Source organism: Leptosomus discolor, chromosome 10, assembly GCF_034619465.1.
Source record: "Leptosomus discolor isolate bLepDis1 chromosome 10, bLepDis1.hap2, whole genome shotgun sequence".
In the NCBI taxonomy this organism is placed as follows: Eukaryota; Metazoa; Chordata; class Aves; order Leptosomiformes; family Leptosomidae; genus Leptosomus; species Leptosomus discolor.
In genome coordinates, this window is record NC_141400.1 from 21,493,722 (window position 1) to 21,509,490 (window position 15,769).

A 15,769-nucleotide genomic window follows, 5' to 3' on the forward strand; every position below is an offset into this window, starting at 1 on the left:
AACAAGCCCCTGCCATGCTTATGAATATTATTTATGAAACATAAACCCAAATCAGCAACCTCCCTCCCCTTATTTTCAGCTGGCTCTGTCTTCAGTGTATTTCCATTTTAACGAGTGCCAAGTCCATTCTCCTTTATTAACTAGAAAAATTATTCTCCCATTGTGCATGAATTATAATCATGTATTTGTAAGTCCTGCAAAGTTCCTCAATACACCGTATCATTTAAATACCTCCACAAGCCACCTGTTTGTTATGCAACGTGCATAGGAGCTGCACCATGGAATCCATTTATTCTCAGCTTTTTAAAATCCAGGAACGAGCCTTTACAATAACTAAAAGCATTAGCTGTCCTAAGCAGGAATCCATTTGCAGATTAAATTCGCCAAAGGTCAGCTTGTAGCTGTCACTGTTTTCCAAACCCCCAGGTGTCTGCCATGTTATATACTCTGACATCTCCTGAAGAGCCAGGACACTTTCCACTCCACCGATTTTTGCTTCAATTAGAATAGGTTTAAGAGCTCCCGTGCACAGGTTTCTGTGGGACCTACGCAGTGTGTTAAGAATAATTGAATCAAACCTATGATTTTACGCTCAGCACAAAACTTCCTTCACCTCATTTATTTTACCTTCACATTCACGAGCACTAAACCTCTTTTCCTAATTACTGCTCTGAGTCAGAACACTAGCCTCATTTTTTGACTGTTAAATATATTAATAGCTAAAAAAAATTCTTTTAAACTTGCAAGAATTATTTCTATTGATTAACTGATGTCTCCCGAGAAGCACTTGCAGACTTACCAAACTAAGGACACAACACAATCGGTGGCCACCACCACCTGCACTAAGCAGGTCCGCGTAGCCCCAGCGTACAGAGCACGCCTTCGCTGGAAGCCCATCGCTGCGCGGGAAGGGAAACCCGTGCTGGCCTGACACCGTGTCGCAGTGGGCACCAAAGTCAGCGCCTAATTTTTGATCTGGGTGAAGGTCAAGTCACAAAATCAACATTCTGAGAGGCAGTGCACTTAAAGCTCTTTACAATTTCCCTCATCGTGTCCAGGTCCCAATGCATTTATAAAAGTGCTCCGAGTCCTTCAGCTCGCAGATTCCAGTAGACAGAGCACTTCAAATCTGAGAAGCTAATTAAGCAACGAAAAGGAGGTAATTACACTCCTATTATCCCACACGTAATTGGTGTCAGCCAAGCGGGTTGGTGGCTGGCCGGCCTGTATTTAAGGGATGACCCCAACGGGAAAGGGCAGAGCCCCCCGTGCGCAGCGCAGGGGAAGAGCTGCATTGCAGGAGCCCAGAGCTTCTCATGATCCCCGGTGCTGAACACTCCCGACGCCGTAGGCAAGGTGTCTCTGGGACGGCTGCAGCTGGTGGGAAGCCCCGGCAGCCATTCAGGCGCCCGGCTCCTGCAGAAACCGGGGTCCAGGTGCTGGGGGCTCCCTCCCCTGAGCCAGAGCCGAGCCGCAAGCCAGGCTTCCCTCCGGAGGTGCAAACGTGGGACTGCCCAGGGCGTTCAGTGCGGGGCTGGCATCACTCATCGCCCAGCGGGGAAGAACCGATGGCTTGCGGTCCTGCCTTCAGACAGCCCCGAACCCGTGGGCATCGCCGGCCCCTCAGCCCTCGCACTTGCCACGCACGCCCAGCCGGAAGGCTCGGGCAGCACGTACCCCCGCACGAAACACACGCTGTTTCAGCAACACGAGGTGAATGTAACCCGGCGGGGCAAGTCCTTATCTCTGGCACCAGCGGGAAACAGAAGTGAACCAGGAATCGGTGCCTTTCGCTGGAGATGCGCCGCCAGCAGTAACCGGGCGATCACAGCAGTCACCCTGCAGCCAAGCAGGCTGCACGGCCTCCAGAGAAACAGCCTCCTTCAGCAGCCATTGGGGGCTTTATCGCTCCCTCGGTGCCTCCGACCCTGCTCCCCGCACACCCCGGAGCCCCGGGCCTGTCCCCGCCGAGCTGGGAGCCGCCTGCCCCGCACCCCCAAAGCCTTCTCAAAGCAGCGCCCGGTCCGGCACGCTGGTGGCTCAGTGCAGAACCGGGGACACAGCCTCCAGGCCAGGGACCTTTCTTTCCAGAGGACCACGGACACTCAAGTGCTTCACAGCAGGCGGATAAACGTTATCCCTGCCGCATGGCTGAGCACCCCGAGGGACCGATGCTGCTTGTTTACACCCCAGGGAAGGCTCGGGAAGGGCACCAGCTTGCACTGGCCAACAAAGTCCATTCCCACCCAGCCATCAAGGGACGCGCAGTGAACACGCTCCGAATGAACATCCTCCTGGTGAACGCCTCGTGCGGGGCCGTCCTCTTCACCCGCAGACGGAGGGCTGGCAGCCGCCCGGTCACCAGAGGACGTCTGCGAATCCCACCGCGCATCAACAGGCTCGCTGAGTCCCCTGCGCATCCCCCAGCCTGTGTTCCAGAACTATGCCCTCGCATCTCTCCGGGAGCACACCAAAGGGGTTGGCTGTGATTTCATGACACTAAGTCAGTTTGTTTCTCTTTGTTTTCAACTATAAATCACGTAAGAAAGCTGGGGAAGCTGTAACCCTTCTCTGGGATGAAGTCCCAGTCACATGAACCTTAATTAGTGTGACTTCAGGAAGGTCAACAATTTACTGGGTTAAACCAAGATCAAGGAAATTGGGAAGTCAGGTCACACGCAGAGGGCGAGCTGCAGCCCTCTCCTTTCACAAATGACGGAGAACAAGGGTCAGGACCTCGGGGCAGAAAAGGGAAGAATCAGTTCATCGAATGCAAAGTAGGCAAAGACTTCTGCCTCCCAAAGGTCCTATGACAAATTGATCTACTTGGCCTTCACCCCCGCTACGCGCTGCTCCTGGTACTGGTACAAGCTGTACATGATTAACAGCACACCAGTAACGAGCACTGCCACACACCCAGCCCGGCTCAGGGAACAGCTGCTCTCCAAGTGCTTCCCCTCCTATCTTCAATCAGGCTGACCAGCTCCTGTGGCACTAAGCAGTCCTTTCTTCATTTTTACTCTTTCCCTACTAGAGCGCTTTATGCCAGGGTCTGAAAACAGCCTCCTTTTGCCTATTTACTACTTTTGCCCTTTTTTCGAGCAGCCTATCCAGCGCCCATTGCCAGTGCTTCTCGCCCGCTTTCTCCTGAGCCAAAACTTTGCTCTCCCCTCGTACATACCCAAACAGCTACAGCTGAGCTACTGGGACACGATTTTCCAGTGCAAAACAACACAGACTGTGCTCAGGTAGTGTCAGATTGTGCATGTGTAAGTGTGTCTGTGTGTGCCTGTGTACACACTGCACGTGTGGTACAAAATGGTTGTGTCAGCACAGAGCTCTCAATGCACCGAACGGGCTCGGGCACGTCCATGTCATCAAGTGCAACCACCACATCTCAGCATCTTTAATCGCAGCAGAACCATTTTCAAGAATAAACATTTTTGTGCCAAATGATTGAGGTGTCACAATTTGTTCTCTGCTCTTCTGAGAGCAGCGATAACTGAAGATGATAACTGAGCAATTATCCAGGCTAGTAATCAGCAGGAACTCTCCCTGCAAGTTTGGACTGTTAAAGATACATATATCAGATAAGAAACAACTTTTCTCAACCATGCTTTCCGATATTTCCTTTGTACTATCTCATCAGGTACTTTCAATATACTGTTTACTGGTACTTTTACCTATGTAAGAACTTCCTATATATAAGAAAATATGTATTTATCTTACGGATTGTGAAGGTGACATGACAAATCACCAGCACGAATCCAGCTCCCCCTACACAAACCTTCCCCTCACCAGAGTGTTGGCTCTGACCAACACCAGCACGGAGGTACGGCGCCTGGCTCTGGTCTCACCTACAACTGTGACAGCCTGCAGAGACGCTCCTGACCCAAGTGGGGAATCGGGCGTCCCGCTCCCGGCAGTGACACTTCAACCGCAGGATCCTCGCCCTGGCGCTAAACAGAGCCGAGCTGCGGGGCAGCTTTCGTGCGGGAGGCCCAGGGCCCAGCACCCCCCAGAGCCCCACACCGTGCCCAGGAAGCCTCGGGGGACACATTGACGCCTCGTCAGGAACCGTCCAGGCATAGAGCATCCCCGCTGATGGCTCGGCTGGCTCAGGGAGGCAGCTGGCAACCACCGCTGGCACCAGCCCGTGCCACCCTCCCTGACGTGGGGACAGGCCCTGCTGCCACTGGGCCGATCCTCTGCGGTGGCCAATTGCTCCTCATGGACACACGAGCCTCTCTGCAGCTGCTGCAAAGCCTGTTTGACCGTCACACAGCAGTCTCACCTGAGGAACAATATTGTTCTCATTTAAGGCAGCACGGGAGTTTGATTTCAAACATAGCTTTTCAAAAGGTGAAACATCTTTCTGTTCACCAAACCACTCCTATAATTCAACAGATACCGTAACTGCAACTGTCACGCAAACACAGCGCTTCCAGGAAAAACTTGCTATGAATTATTTCTTCCTTTACACTACGGATGATCTAGCCATAATATACTAATTTTCTCTACACCATTACTAAATTAAATATTGCTAAATACACTGCAGAACACATACGATACCCTGAAAATGGAATGAGGCACAGAATATTTCATGAGGGTCCAAGACTTCAATGTCCTTCAAAGGATACAGTGTGAACTGTTTGTCACATGTTCCTCACATCAGAGATATAATTAGCTTAAACACTTACACAGTAAATAGGATTTGCCGTTTCTGAAGATTAAGGGCACACGTTACAGCATCAGTGCATCTGAACCAGTTGAGCACAGCCTATGCTAAGGAATAAGTTTCTGCTTGAAAGCAGCTACTCTGAGCAGCGCTGCAGACGAGGTCTTCTGTCGGCGCTCGGGTTTTGTTTCCTCCTCTGATTTTGGTTTTAACTGGGGTAACAAACTCCACCGCACATGGCACTGGAAAGCCAAAACCTGACTGGCGTTGGTCAGGTACCCAGGTCTGAAACACCGCTGCGAGACATCAATGCAGAAGGTCTCCTGGGGACTTGGAGCACTATATATAGAGCATACAGCCCACGTCCACAGCACTGTGTAACACACAAACACCGGCTCTTGCCCCAAAGTGCTTACGGTCTGCTGCGGCGAAATGCGATACAAGGGATAAAGAGGATGCAAGATGACACTGGAACATTGCTCGGGAGATAATCGGTGTAGGAAGTCTAAGGCTAAATAACTAAATGTAGTGAGCACAGAACAGAAAAATAAAGGCAATATATTTTGTTTCTTGGATTTCCCTGTTGATTTATTTTCAGTTGGTGAAAAAAATCATCATGTGAATTCCACTATTTCATACAGAGATGCAACTCACAAAATGTTTTATATTAAGTTAGGTCACGATATTGAAGGGGAACACGTGAACTTGCATATGCATTTGCGTGGAACAGATACTGTAAAATTATACTGAGGGTCGCCTGCTTATCTTCAGCTGGCTGCACACAGCCATGCACACCCCTTCTCACCCGCCCTCACAGAACGTACCCTACACAGGCTGGGCTCCTCACATCGGCTTCAGGGACTGGCCACCGCTGGCATGCATGTGTGGGGGAGCTGCCTTCCAAAAGCTGATTCTCATCCATCACTCTCCCGCTTAAAAAATTTCAGTCATCAAGTCAAAGGCAAAAACAATTCCATGGAGCAAAGATGACAATCGCACAGCACAGTAATAAAAAATCCAACCGAACAAAACCCAACAAACTGGAAAGCTATCGAATGACCGACAGGCTGTAAACTGTTTATCCACCAGCTGCATGATCAGAAGAAGCAACAAAAGGAGAAACTGGGACCAGTTTGCAGAAAAAAGCTAAGTTTGTCACGTAATGTATCTATGCTGAGCACTCAGATGCTTCCTCACGTATCCTGGGGTATTTGTGAGAATGACTATTTAGCATTTGTTTCTGTTAAGTTAGCATTAAATACACAAAAATCTGTATGGCCTCAAAGGTGGATTTTATTTGAAAGGAGGTATGCCAATATGAGACACCAACACATCTAGGTCATTTTGAATCGCATATCCTAAACTGCAAGTACTCCACTGCCTTGATTTAACTTGAACATGGAGCACATCAAAAAGTAATGAAATCACGGCATAAATTAAACTAGGGCTGCCCACATCTTGTCACACAAGCACAGCAAGTCTTACAGCATTGTGAACTGGGCGCTGGGATTATTGCTTCATAAAAATTATTCTGCTTGTCCTCAAATGTCATCTAGCAGCAGAAGAGAGAGAACACCCAGATGCGGCTTGGCCGTCCTTGTGAAACAGAAAGCACAAAGGCTAATCAGTCAGACGGGATTAATTCCCCAAAGAAAAGGCAGCTGCCTGGCCGGCAGAGCAGCAATCTTGACTTGTACTGGGATTAGCCGAAGTTTCGCAGCCATCAGAAGGATGGATGGGCTCTAAGAGGTCTCAAAACCAGGCTGGTCGATAACGCAGGTCTGGCTAAGGCAAAATGCAGCAGCTCTTGGCTGCAATACTGGAAGCTGGACAACCGAGAGAGCCTCCAAGTAGTGATCTACTTGCCGACTGCTCAACATTCACAGGCGTTTGTAAATTTTCAGCGATACTTCACAAAGGCACAACCACGACAGGCGAAGGGCCAGCCCCGATAACCGTGTTTCTTCCCCAGCTGCCTCAGCAGAAGGATGAAGCCTGTTGGCAGCACATGCCATAAACCACGGCTGAAATTCAGCCAAGTGCTGGAAAGCCAGCCCAGCCTCATGCACGCGTCGGTTAATGTAGAACGTATTTTAAGCATGGAACTATTTTGGTATGGGAAAAATCACAAGAAGTCATCACAACGTGCTCCGATTCACCCGCCTCCTTGGCATTGTGTGGCCACACGACCCGCAAGCCCGGGACGGCAGCCGTGGCACTGCGGGTGCCCGCAGCCTCCTGCCGAGAGCCGGGCGAGCCCCGAGACCAGATCGGGAGCTGCGCACCGGCGGGGTGGCGCTGCACCGCGCTCACATCACGCCTGCGTGTGCATGTTGTTGTTACACGATGATATAACACGTTACATGCATCATCCTATAAAGCGAAGCCCTTTAGAAGCAAACCTTTTGGCTTGAACTGTGTTTGCGTTCGAAGCACCTAAGTGTTAAGGGAGGGCGAGGGAGCGCTGAGCTGCTCCCGTTCAGCGTGTGCAGCGGCCGCGCTGCTGCTCCGTGACTCAGAGCCACAAACAGGGAGCGGCAAGCGACAGCAAACAGAGCAGCCACGGCTCCTGCCCGCAGCAGGCACTGCCCTCGGCACAGCCCGTCCGCCCACCGCATTCCCATGTCAGTCATTCCCTGTGAACACCTCAAATTCAGCGTTCAAACTCCACCGGTCACTCCTGGGGCTACGCCGCCTCCTCCGCAGGACCGCCGGGTGCCTCCAGTAAAAATGGCAGCTCGGGGAATGGCGGCGCTGGGACCGGCTGGGGTCCCCAGCCCTCGCTTGTGCCCTGGCACTGGCCAGCCCCTCCCTGGGTAACAGAGAGGCTGCTCCAGCACAAAACAAAACTAACCCCCCCCTTTTTTGGAGTCCCAGCACGAGGGCTGGGCGTGGTTGGGGTCTCATCCATGGAGAGGGACCCTGCGGTGCCCACCCCTGCCCCGCCAGACTCTCACCACCTCCCAGCACAACGCAGCTCATCTCTCCACTCTTCTCCCCAGCCGCTGCACAGCAATAGCTCCAGGGGCGGCTGCAGCCCAGGGTGGGAGAAGCCTCCTCTCCTGTGCAGCGCGGTCTTCACACATGTTTACACTGACCTCCACTTTGGGAAGTCTCCGGGAGGAAGGATGGGCTGTGAGCATCATACGAGGATGTAAGTGGGATGGAAGAACAGCACGCAGGCAGGATAAGGCTTAGGACATCGGCCAGGTCTATGCTTGCCTTACACCAAGTACAGACCGAACTCCAACAAACATAAAACCAACTGCGCTACTGGAGAATAATTACGAACTATGGCTTAGGGGAGGGAAAAAAAAGACACCATGGGGAGCCTTAAAAGTTTGCACAACTTTTCAAAATGCTAACGTTGTAAAACTAATATTTGTATGTCACTAATATTTACACATAATCTACCTCATGTCATTTGGAAAAACAAACCTGGAAAACTGTTAATTAATAAAAAATATCACGTCTTATTAGCATTCATATAGTAATTATAAAAACCACAAATCCATCTGTTAAATCATCAGCAAACAAGACAAACGGCTGTGTTATGTTAAACAGATTATAAAATGCCTGAGGGAAGGAAATCTATAAGCCCCAATCAAATCATGAATCAAGCAGCAGCCCCGTCTAGCATAAGGGTTACACGCGAACACAAACATGCGCATGTGCTCCCACACATACCTGCCTTTCCCAAAGCCTCTTCCTGAACTATATAGTAACAACAGAAGCAATGAGGGCAGTACGACATTATGTATAAAAGCCTACACTGAAATGAGATGATGTGATCATTAAGATTTTATTGCCCTTTAAAAAAAAAAATTACTTCCTAAACCAGACAACTATCCCCACCAAGATGACCCTGGAACAATATGCAAAGTAACATGAAATCCAGTTGCCCCTGTCCACATGGGAATCCAGTTACTTTAATGCAATTTAATAAACAAAACTGATTTCATTCTTGTCATGTTTCTGAATGATTTCTGAACATTTCAAGGAAGAAACATTCACGCATGGAGAGTAACCGATTCATCAGCACGAGCGAACACCATCAATCCATCAGGATGTTCTCTGGACATTCAGGGTATTACTGGGGCATGAAACACTGAACCCCCCATTCTTCATGTATGCTATATGCAAAACTGGATGCCAACTTGTACACAGTCTCACCACGATTGCTCACCTAAACCAAGTAATTGCGCTAATTTAAAAAAGGCATTTGAGTAGGATACTTCACAGGCATCAGCAACTCGCTGCACCTGCTCGGTAGCAATGCGCACCCGCGGTGCTGCAGAGGGATGTCCTGGGAAAAGACAGTGCACAGCCAGCTCCTCCCCAAACACAACGCTGACATCAGCACCTGCAGCTCTAGGTCCCCCCCAGCTTGCCCCAAGCACTCCCCACGTTTCACCTCTCTCAGCCCTTCCACCCCAACCTGCCACATCCGACCAGAGGGAGAGTCAGTTCTAATCCTGCTGACTGCAGAGTCTATTTTAGATCCATCCACACACCATCATACGCAACTTCTGCCAACAGACCATGGCAAAGAGGCTGCAGTGCTCCCTTTTCCTGAGACCCAAATTTACCGGAAAAAAATGTCAAGGGTGTGACAGCCACATTCCCCTCACTCCTGCCCTCAAATAATCTGTGTCAGAAAAATACAGCCACGGCATTCTATCATCAGAAACATTCTCCATGGTCCTTCCAGTCTTACACAAGTGAAATTTCAGCAGTGTGAATTTTATGCCTTTTTAGTTTAGGCAACACAGAGAGTGATGTCAAGCACAGCAAACCTGCAATGCCTTTCCTCTCAAGGACAACTACCCTTGAAAAATTACAAAGCCAGCACAAAAAGGAGAAGATAAAGACATGAGGGCAGCCTGAGCAGTGGAGGATTGTAAATGGACTCATCTGCAGGCAACATGCTTGCCGTGTAGTTGTGTGTGCACTCACGTTGAGGATACAGCACCCCCAGAAGGCAGAGAGCTGTCTGCCTCCCTGGCAAGAGGAGGACGGGGAAGGCACGGGAAACCCCCGCAGGCCACGCAGTGGGTCCGGGCAGCCCCTGTTCACCCCCAAGCAGGGCAGACCCTCGCTCCTTGCTCTGCACCAGGCACCCGTGGGTCTGGACCTGCTCGTGCACCAGGAATTGTCACTGCGGTCCTGCATCTCTCCTGAAAACAAGCATCTTTCGGTGACTCTTGACCCTCTCTCCCCACAAGCTGCAGGGCCCCGGACCCTCAGGCTGGGAGCCCCCCTGGAGCATCCCCAGGGCCCCATCCTGGGGACACGGGCTGCCCCGGCCACAGGGAGCAATGGCCCGTGGTGGTGACCATGCCCATGGGGACACTATGGACAAGAACTGTACAGGGAACATGACTGCCTCATGTTTCCCCAAGCGACAGACACTTTTGCCTCTTGCTCTTAGGCTGCTCCTGTTTTCAGTCAATTGGATTATTTGTTTTCTTCTCCAATTATTCTGTCACCTAAGACTTCAGATTAACAGTGTGGACAGAGAAGGCTAAGCTGCTATTAGGTTAAACAGTCAAGTCAATTAGCCTCTTTCAACGGAATAACATCTAACCATGTGTCAGCGGGCCAAAAACTGCACCTTGATGGTTTTTCTTCATGGGTTAGCAGGGTGGGTTTGTTGCCATCTGCTTGCGAGTTGCTTACTCTCTCATTTCAGCTGAAAAACTTTACATTTAAAGGCAGAATCAAGGCAAAAATAAAAGGGAAGCCTTCTCATCAGCTCCTGCTTTTCAGTGCATTGGTTTTGTTGTGAAATTTCCACTTCAGGCAGGTTACTAAGAAACCTGGTTAAAGAGAAATAACACCAGCATGCAAGCTTGTATTGGCAGGATCTGCAGATGCCTGTCTGCCTGTTTGTGTGGATGTGCATGTGCATGGATGTCCCATGCCTTTGAGAATGAGCACCCAACAAAAGAAAACTGTAAGGTGAACTCTGCTTGCGACGAACACGGGCATCTCTGCTGGACCAACACGCCTCTCGCTCCTTCCCGACGCCTGGCCAACACTGCTGTGCAGCCAGGCAGGGCACATTCCACCTCCCGGGGTGGCTGCGAGACCCTGCCCAGCCTCACGCGTGGTCTGTGCCGGCCCCACCAGAGCAGCACCGCCACCGCTCCAGCCCTGGGACCCGCACTGACAGCTGCCGGGGGAGCAGGCGACACAAATGGCCCCCAGTTTAGAGCCAGCTGTGATCTGATCCAGCCCAGACTAAGGGATGAAATCCCTAGGAACACCCATTGCAGTAAATCCTTCTTCAATGGATAGTTCAGGTGGTTAAAGCCAGACTCCTCACACTGCGGGGGCACCTCATGGTTTCACAGGCTCAGGGCCCGGCAGCCTGTTGGTCTCAAAGCAAGCGGCGAACTCGAGTGCTGAAGGCAGAGACTGTCAGAGGTGTTCTCACAGGCAAGAACCAGACATTTTATTCTGTTTTTCTTTGTGGCTGCCCTACAACGTGACCAATATCCCTACAAACCCCTTTCAGAGGAGTGCCCAGCCCCACAGGGCCGGGATCTCCTGCTGAAGCATCTGGAAGACAGAACCTGCCTCCTGCACCGGTCAGGCCCAGCCGCGGTGCTGAACAAAAACCAGGGAGCGATGAAGTGAAGGGCATTAATACTGCCTGCACACAGACCCCGCTCGGCAGGCCAGGGCTCCAGTGCCAGCATCCCTGGCACTGGCTCTGGACACAGAGCCCCCTCCCTCAGGAAGAGACCACCCCCCTCCGAAGGGCATGAAGACGATCTCCCTCTGCCCGCGTTCCCAGAGAGCTCGTGCCTCCCAGACCCTCAGCCCTCACCCAGATCTAGTGGAGCAGGAGCCAGTGCCAGAAGTACCGGAGGAGAGGGGGTCTGATGGCCACACAGCCACTCGCTCCAAGCATGGTCTTACGAGCCCCATTTCCAGAGGAAATTGAGTCAAAAAGTCACACTGTCGTGCAGCACTGCATAGGAAGAGAAAAAAAAGCAGCCAGCAGCGCTGGAAATGAATCTGTGCAGGGACAAAAACTGATGATGAAGTACCAGGACTTTGTAAGAACTCACTAATGTAAGTGATTAATTATATCGCTGAATATGCATTGCCAGACAAGAGGTGGCCTACAACCGCAGCCAGCTGACCACTCTCAAATCATACACTGGAAAAGGAAAAAGAAAAAAAAAAAGAGTGCTGAGCTGTATAGTGGAAAATGTATTACTAAATGCCATGAACTTGCATTTGAAAGGAACTGCTGATATGAATAAACCCACCATATGGCTTCACAAAGCTGATAGTGCATTTATTTCCCCAATATAGCAAGATCAGCCTATGACAGCCTGGTTTTCTTTTATAATCCACAGTAGAAAATTATTTAGAGTATAGTGTCAAATGCAATTTGATGGGTTGCTGTCAAATAGTCACCACTGTAATATAAGGCTTTCAGGGTAAGAACAGGGTATAGCAATTACACCTGCACAGCTTCACCACAACATCAAAATATTTAAGGAATTTCTGAGATTTTTTTTCGTGACCTTGCTTTAGCAACTGCCTGCAGAGAAGAGAAAGGTTAAGCCTCAGAAATGTGAACATTTTCATTGAGTCGACGGATGTGGACTTGTGGCCCTTCATGCCCTCTGCCAGCGCAGTGATTTGTGACATTCCTGGGTGGGTTCAGTGGCGAGAGCGTGCAAAAACGGAGAAGCTGCGGGCTGTCGCAGGGCATTTACCATCTGGTCTGCCCACCCAGGACGGCGGCTAAACACGCCTCTAGGTCTAATCGGAGTCACCGAGCTGTGCCTGCGGCTTGTGCCGAACGCAGCCCATGGTTGCTGGGGAAAACGTGTGCCCTTGCCACGGGCGGGAAAACAGGTCTGGCAATCCCACAGACACACGGGCAAAGCTGTCCATGGTGGGGACAATAAATAGAGACAATTTCCCTGTTTCTTCTTACAGGTAGGTCACCCTGACCACACTCGCCACCCTGCCTTCCCCAAAAGTGCTTAAAATAACCCCATTTCACGACAGGTGCGGACTGAGAGGTCTGCCCTGAAGCTCAGCCCCCAGCCAGCTGCTCGCCCTCTCCCACTCGGAAGCATTTCTAGCTGTGCAGCCCCACAACCTCAATCAGGTCTCTTCAGAGTGGGAGGGATGATAGAAGGTACCTTTGTGCTGATTTAAGCACTAACTAAATATAGATGACACGGGAACACTGGGAAGCTACAGCCAAACCCAACTGTAGCGAGTGAAACGCAGTCACAGAACGGAACTACCCCTAGAGCCTCAGAAATACGCCCTTAATGTGTCTCGCTCTTTTGCTGGAGCTGGTCTGACCCGCAAAATTGCGGGAAGCCTTAGCACCGGGATCACTGCTCAGCGCCAGAGTGGGGTGGGGGGCAACCTGCCCGCACGGCCTGGGGGACAACAAAGACCGTCCCCAAATGATGACGGGACGGAACATCCGCAACCAAAAGTATTTCTGACAAAAAAACCCAGCCACAGTTTTTGTTATTACAGAGGCAAGCGGCTCCACGGCCTGCGGTCGCTCGGGGGTGACGGGGCGCAGACAGACGCGACCCCCCGCGCCGGCCCAGCCCCGGTGCGGAGCCGCAGCGGGGCCACACGCCCGTCCCGGCAGGCGGTGCCCGACAGCGGCGGGTTTCCCGGAGAAGCGGCGGCCCGGGCGGTTTGAAGCCGCCAGCAAAGGCTGGACCGCCCCGAGCATCCCCCGCGGGGCGGGCACCCCGGCGGCGCGGGGGCGGGAGCCGCATTCCAGTGCGGAGCCGGGCGAAAGGAAGGAGCCAGCGCGGCCGGTGCCCCCAAACCCGCCCTGCGCCCCGGCGGAGGGCCCCGCCCCGGAGTGACCCCGACCGGCCAGGCCGCCGCTACTCCCCGCAGCACCGGGCCGCGCACCGGCACCGCCCCCACCCGGCGGCCGTCGGGACTCGCGGGACGCGGGGCGCCGCCCGCAGCCGGTCACGGGGCTCGGCCTCGGCGGAGCGGCAGCAGCAGCGGACAGGCTGCCCCCGGCCCCGGCGGAGCCCCGTGCGGGGGGGCCGCGCCCCCGCCGCCACGCGTCCCTCGGCAGCACCGGCCGGGCCGTCCCCGTCCCCGCCGGGGACGCTCTGAGCGGTGCGCGGCTCCGTGCGGGCGCACGGCCCTGCCCCGAGCAAGGGCCTCCGCGGACCGGCCGCTCCGCCGGCAGCGGTCCGGCCCGGCGGGTTTCCAGGTTCGCGTCTGAACCGGTCCCGCCGCCGCGCCGCCCCCCGCGCCCGGGGCTCCGCAACGCGCCGGCGCCTCCGCGCGTCCCCAGGGCGTCTGCAGTGTCTCCCGGAGCCCTTCGTCAGCCTGGGCCGGCACCGAGGGACCCCGGGGCGCTGCCCCGCACTCAGGGCCGCCGTCGCGGCCGCGCAGCTACTCCGGCCGTGCTGCCGCCCGGGAACGCAGCCCGCACAGGACCAGCGCTGCGCGGAGACGGAAGGCCTGTGCGAGAGAGGGAGTATGGGCTCACAGCAGGGAAAAACAATCCGTTTGTCTCCAACAAACAAGTAATAGCTCTCCTTTTTCCCTCTTTTTTTTTTTTTTTTTTTTAAATGAGAAAATACGCAGCTTCAAAGCATGCAAACAAAGCTTCAGAAGAAATAGCATGCAACACCCTTAAGGAGCTGTTTAAGCAAAAGGCATGCGACTAATAACCGCCTCTCGCCTGGCAGCGCTAATCTAGAGCCACCGTTTCAATTGCATTTTAATTAAAAACTCCAAACTCAGCAGAATCACCTCCCACTCAACATTCGTTCCCACTTACTATAAGGAGCTCTGTGGTCAGGGATCTTCCCATCCTTGGCCTTCCAGCATGAAGAGGGCATCGCTAAAGATCAAAACTCGAAAGGACAGACTGGTCCCAGTTTACTTCACCTGAGGTGTATGGCCCCACCAGCCAGCCCACACAGCACCCTTGTTCCGCATCAATAACCACCAAAGTCCGATCAAAGACAACCCCCGGGTTTCGCCACGAGTCCCGTGGGACCACCCACAGCCCAGCCAAAGGGAACCAAAGGCAAAACCTGACAACCTCCTCAACTGTGTTCATTCAGACAGCTTGGAAGGGTCCCAGTAGAATATGAAGATTAAATCACTTAAAATAGCAGCTCAACATTGTGCCCATGAGAATTTAAAACCAAATTCAATCCCACTCTCCACCCAATACCTTTGAGAGAATGCAAATGAGGTCATGTTTCAGCCTGGGAAATTAGTGCAAACACATATACTTTTGTAATAACAAAGCTGATCTCCAACTCAGGCCTTGTCTTAGCCTAGGAGCTACTGGGCTTCCCCCCACCCCCCTTAAAAAAAAAAACCTACTTCAGTGTAGTCATATCATTTATTTAAACTTACAGCAGTGTAAGATCATGTGAGGGATCACGGCCTCAATATAGAAATGCTCATACTATCAGAGCTTATTTACAGACACAAAGCACTTTTATGTTCCATTAAGAGGTTTAGAAATGCCACTGGCTAGAATTAAAAAATTCCGCCCATAACTGATGAGAGCATCGCGTGCGGCTTAGAGCTCCGTCCTCGTTTACGTTGGTTCTCGGCAGGGTCTGCCATCAGCTCCCGGCTCAGAGCCCGGCAGAGACGGGAACCGCTTTGACCAGACAGTGGCAAACCCGCTCCTCCGACCGAGGCAGCCAGCACGGAGCTTCATGATGGCATCTCATCACGAGGGAAGCAGGCTGGGGAGCTCTCCCAGCCGAGGTGCGGTTATCATCTGCAGGAAATCCAGAGAGATGTTTACACAGGAGATGTGGCAAGGGCCTGCAGGGTCCTGGAGGAACCCCGACTGCAGCAGCGCTGAGGCAAGGGCAAGGAACTACAGGCTGCGCAGCAGCCGAGGGAGGCGATGTGCAGCTGGAAGAGGCTCCCTGCTGCCAGCCCAACGACCAGCACTGCTCCGCTGGCCAGCTGCTGTCCCAGTCAGCCCAAACTGGCTGCGGCCAAAGCAGCATCCCCGACTCACAGACTGCGTCTGGGTCTTTCCCCAGCCAAGACCACAAAAGGCAGACTTTAGTTCTCTCCAAC

The 15,769-nt window shown here is 52.5% G+C and overlaps 1 protein-coding gene across 2 annotated transcripts in view; it reads right to left on the bottom strand.

The window, feature by feature from the left end:
• The window catches only part of PPP2R2B (protein phosphatase 2 regulatory subunit Bbeta), a 102,604-nt gene that overhangs the window by 69,748 nt on the left and 17,087 nt on the right, over positions 1 to 15,769 (bottom strand). The gene's annotated exons all lie outside the window — the stretch shown is intronic.